Source organism: Cibotium barometz, chromosome 4 (genome assembly GCF_041138505.1).
Source record: "Cibotium barometz isolate CiBa-2024 chromosome 4, ASM4113850v1, whole genome shotgun sequence".
In the NCBI taxonomy this organism is placed as follows: Eukaryota; Viridiplantae; Streptophyta; class Polypodiopsida; order Cyatheales; family Cibotiaceae; genus Cibotium; species Cibotium barometz.
The window spans coordinates 12645735-12651822 of NC_141049.1; positions in this window are offsets into that span (position 1 = coordinate 12645735).

Here is a 6088-nt window from a genome sequence, read left to right on the forward strand (position 1 = left end):
GTCTAAATTTTCAGAAATTTTTGGATTATGGTCCAATTAAGGTTCCAATGGACCAATTGGATTAATCCATGTGTTGGAAAGAGATAAATCCAAAGAATAAAAGAAAAAACCCAAAAATGAGTAAACTCTCACATAAGATGAAGAGTTGACTGAGTATAAGGTTTATTAGTTAAAAACTATGAGATATTACTTAAAAAATGAGATATTTTGAAATATATTGATGTATTTTTGACACCTTGGTAAGGGAGACTCTTGAGGTAGGTGCCTCTTTCACATGTGTGGAAGGGTTTTTAATTCAAAAATATTGTGATATTTTTATCTCTCCTCTCTCCTGGATCAAACCAAATCAAAAGGGAGCCAAACTGGTCCAAATCTTGTCCAAATTGAGTCAAATTGAACCTGAAAATTTTTAGAACCCAATTGGACTTGGTTAGTGGCCTCCCTCACCTATAAATAGATCCTTAGTCATTTGTAATAAAATATTATAGCTATACTATGCTAGTATTATATTAAAATAATCATATTTTCTATTATCCTTTAAATTTTCCTCTTGGGAGCTTGGAGTTCTCTCTCTCTGCAACAACTCTTGTAGTTGCTCTTCTCCTCTTGGTGGACCAATTGGTTGGTCGAGGGCTTCACTGCTAATAGAGAATCAAGCCAAACTTGGAGGCAAAATCAATTTTTATGTTTTTTTTTCAATTTATCTCAATGACTTTCTTCTTCTCAATCCCTCTTAAGCTTGAGAAGCTTTTTAAATAATTATTTTAATTCAAATTAAGATTTTTCTTAAAGTCTTAATGGTTATTTAAGAGAAAGTTAATCTTTATGCTTCTTTGTAATGCTTTCTTTAAGTAAATCTCTCTCTAAAATAATAGCCATCTTTATAGCTAAATCCCTTTAAAAAGGATGCTTCTCAATGATGGTCTCTTAATTCAAAGCTAAACTCTAGGCTTGTTAAGCTAGAGATTAAGAAAATGATATTTTTATGATTTTGTATCAAAATAATGGTTATTTCTTTTAGATTATTTATAAGTAGTTAAAAACTACTTTGATTGATTCTAAATGAGAAATAGATTATCCTATCAATTTGGGAAAAGAGAAATAATGGAATGAGCTTAATCTAGTAAAATAATCATAATTAACTTTATGATTATGGTTAAAATTATGATTTAAATTCATAGTTTGATTTTAAGCATAAAAGAGGAACTACTATCATATTTTCATTACAAGCTTTTATTCTTTAGAAAAAAAATTGAGAATTATCAGTAATAGCAGCGAAGCTATGGTAAAATTTTTAAAAAATAATACATATCTTATTTTTATGTATAATGCTAAAGAACGACTTCCTACCATATTCTAGGATAGACATCCTATGAAAAAAGAATGATTTTTATCATATTCATGAGAAATAATTTTTTTTATAATTATGTATAATTAATTAATTATAAGAAAAGAGTAAATTTTGGTAAATTTATTTTTATGTAAAAAAGAAATTTTCATGATATTTGAGATCCAAGTAAATAAATGGTAAAAGCAAAAATTTTGGTAAATTTATTTTTATGCAAAAAGAGAAATTCCCATGATATTTGAGATCCAAGTAATTAAATAGTAAAAGAGTAATTTTTGGTAAATTTATTTTTATGCAAAAAGAGAAAATTCAAGTAATTAAATGGTAAAAAAGTAATTTTTGGTAAATTTATTTTCATGCAAAAAGAAGAATTTCCATGATATTTGAGATCCAAGTAATTAAATGGTAAAAGAGAGATTTTTGGCATAATTCAAATTATGAGTATTTATCAAAAGTAAAATTTTGAGCATTATTAATTTTATTGAAAAATATGGGTAGAATTGATTTTTGTAAATCCCATGAATCTTTTACTTAAGAGAAGAATATTGAATATATTTCACTTGAGAAATTTGAGAAAGAGTATGAAAATATCCATCGAGAAAAAGTGCCTTTAACTAGGCCAAGCAATTGGCAAAAACTTAGAAAAGTCCTATTGGTATCGAAAGTAGAAAACGGTACTAAATGTGAATGCGAGATGTGATAAGATGTGAATGCGAGTGAGCGATGAGATGTGGATGAGATGTGATGTGATGTAAATGGATGTGGATGTGGATGTGATGAGATTTGGATGAGATGTGATGTGATGTAAATGGATGTGGATGTGGATGTGATGAGATGTGATATGATGTAAATGGATGTGGATGTGGATGTGATGAGATGTGAATAAGATGTAATGATATGTGAAAGGATGTGATGTTATGTAAATGGATGAGAATGAGATGTGATGTGATAGATATGCATGTGAATGGATATGATGGATGTAAATGGATGTGATGGATGTGAATAGATGTGATTAGATATGAATGGATGAGATATGAATGGATGTGATGGATGTGAATAGATGTGATTAGATATGAATGGATGTGATAGATATGCATGTGAATGGATATGATGGATGTAAATGGATGTGATGGATGTGAATAGATGTGATTAGATATGAATGGATGTGATGGATGTGAATAAATGTGATCAGATATGAATGGATGAGATATGACGTGGATAGATGAGATGAGATGTGATGATGTGGTGGATGTGAATAGATGTGATTAGATATGAATGAATGAGATATGATGGATGTAAATGGATGTGATGGATGTGAATAGATGTGATTAGATATGAATGGATGTGATGGATGTGATGGATGTGAATAGATGTGATTAGATATGAATGGATGAGATATGATGTGGATAGATGAGATGTGATGTGATGTGGACTTGGGTAAATGTGAATGCAATGTGAAGTAATGTAATTAGATGTGAACGTGATGTGATGATATGTGAATGTGATGTGGATCTAAATGAATGTAGATGGATGTGATGTGATATGAATGGATGAGATGCAATGTGGATATGTTGTGATGTGATGTGATGTGATGAGGATAGATGTGGATTGTTGTGATGAGATGTAATATGATGTGATTGGATGAGATAGTTGTGATTGGATGAGATTGGATGAAGGACGATGGGAATACATATGACTGGATGTGGGACGATGGGAATACATATGACTGGATGTGGAATAAGCAATGTGAATTGATGTAGAAGAATGTGAAATAACGAGAAATGATGTGGAACAATGTGGAAAGATGAGAGTTCATTAGAAACTGTATTTATGAAACCTGTTTTTAAATGATTATTTTATGTCAAGAATGATGGGGAAGCATTTTGACCATCTTGTGAATGAGGTCATGGAGACCTAAGTGATAAAGTTACAACAACAGCTGACGGGAGAGTTAAGGGAGGACGTCTCACGTAGCAAGGTCGGTCGAGGTCTTGACCAACCTCGATTCGATTTAAATGGTGAGCTTCCGGTACGGTGGATGAGGGACCAAGGAAGCGGCCTATGAGTGAAGCGTTTAGTGACCTGCGAAGGAGCCTAGAGGGTGCTAACCATACAGTGCTTGGGCTCTGGGTCGCAAAAGATACCCACGCGTGCATCGGGAAAGAAAAATGGAACAAGGTGTTAGAGTTATTTTCTGACTCCGGCATGGATCTGGTTGATTGTATTTTCTGACTCCGGCATGGATCTGGTTGATTGTCTTTGCCATGGACTCATCAAAACGGATGAGTCCATGGCTCTTTTATATGGATTTGTTGGTCGATCTTGCTGATCTTCAATGGAGAGTCCATCTGGATTTTCTTATGTGATCATATTGACGGGTACTATGAGCTAGGAAATATTGAAAAGGCCTTGAGTGAACAGGTGGTGAGCGTTCTGGTTGCCAATGATGCCATAGGTACACCAATGAAGGAATGATTAGAAATTAGAATTCAAGCTGGATATTTTGGAGGATTATGATCAGTGATACTATGGTTTCATTAAAAGATTGTTTTAAAGGCAACTGAATCTGTGAAACAGGCAATTTCATATTGGGTGTGTAAGTGGTGTGACTATCTTGAAGTTTGCTTGAAGAGCTAGCTAGGGAGCGTGGGAACTCTTTTCCCTGGTACCTAGGGTAAAACATAACCAAATTTCTAAATGGATCCTATCACTACAGTGGTTGGGAGGTTGGCTAACCCATGGGATTGGATGGGGTTAGGCTAGACTGATGGATCCCTAAAATGAGACTCAATTCTGTTAAGTTACGATAGTTGAAATAAATCCCGGATAACCCTTGTTCTATGGAAAAGAATCAACAACGGCTGTGCCTCTTGATGAGAAAAAAAGCATTGGACTCTATGATCCAAGTGCAAGACTCTTCCTTGATCTGACCATGAGACTTGCGAGTTCGGTCAGATCAGTTTGGTTAGTGATAACCTTGACTACGTTAGAATAAAATATCCTGGAGGAATTGCCTATGTCTGCCCGGCGGGCGATGGAAGTTTTTTCGGGTTCGGTTTTGGAAGAACCGAGGGATTAGTCTCTTGCCTGGATATCCATGGTGGGCGAGGCCCCGAGTGAGAGGTTCTGCCCTGCGCAAGAAGTGCTACTTCCGCTGCTAGCACCCCAGAATTCGTTGCGTGAGAAGGGGACAGGGATCTTTCAGCATATTTCTATTATCTCTCTAATTTGCCTCTTCTCTTGAGAGCTTTGGAACTTCTTTCTCCTCCATCCTCTCTTGGAGACTACTCTCCCCCTCTTGGTGGCCAAGGACTTGCTTGAGTGCTTCACTTCTAACCAAAGAAACAAGCCCAAATCAAAGGTAAACCTATTTTAATGGTTTTTTTTTCAATTCTCTCAATGATTTTCTTCTTCTCAGCCCCTCTAAAGCTTGAGAAGCTTTCTAAGCAATGGATTTTTCTTCAAATCAAGCTTTCCAAAGATTCATAATGTCTATTTAGATTAATGTTAAATTTTATGATTAATCTTAATGTTTTATTTAAGAAAATCTCTCTTTTGAAGAGATTAGTCATTCTTATGGCTAGATCCTTGGTAGAAGGATGATTCTTATTCATAATCTCTTTATCTTAAACCAAACTCTAAGCTTGACAAGCTAGAGAAAGAGATTAGTTATTTTCATGATTTTTAATCTAGGAAAAAGGATGATTAATTTTGTTAAACTTGTTTATGATATATAAAAATCATACTAACTCATCCTAAATTGGAAAAGAGTTATGCTTATAGTGGTTATAATTATGCTATGTATGCATAATTCAATTTTAGTTTAAAAGAGAAGTTTCTATCATATTTTCATTACATTTTCATTACAAGTTTTCAATTTGATTTAGAAAATTAAACATTACTAGTAATTACAGCGAAGCTCTAGTAAAAATTCATAGAAAAGAGAATTCCTATTTTTATGCATAATTTAGAAAATTAAACATTACTAGTAATTGCAGCGAAGCTCTAGTAAAAATTCATAGAAAAGAGAATTCTTATTTTTATGCATAATTTTAAATAATGCAAAACGGAGAATTCCTATCATATTTTGGGCATAGATATTTTTATGCTAAAAGTGGAGTTTTGAGCATTATTCAATAGTCAGAAAAATAAAGAAGGTTATGCAAAAATTTTATAGAATCATTAGATGGATGTGAATGGATGTGATATTATGTGAATGGAGGTGAATGGATGTGAATAGATGTGATATCATGTGAATGGAGGTGAAGGGATGTGAATGGATATAAATGGATGTTATATGATGTGAATGGATGTGATATAATGTGAATGGATGTGATATGATGTGAATGGATGTGAATGGATGTGATATGATGTGAATAGATGTGAATGGATGTAAACATGTGAACATATATGAATAGATGTGATATGATGTGAATAGATGTGATATGATGTGAATGGATGTGAATGGATGTAAATGGATGTGATATGATGTGAATAGATGTGAATGGATGTGAATGGATGTGAATGGATGTAAATGGATATGAATGGATGTGAATGGATATAAATGGATGTGATATGATGTGAATGGATGTAAATGGATGTGATATAATGTAAATGGATGTGAATGGATGTGAATGGATGTAAATGGATGTGATGATGTGAATGGATGTAGGAACGATGTGAATGGAAGATAATGATATAAATGAATGTAGGAATGATGAGAGTGGATATGAATGGATG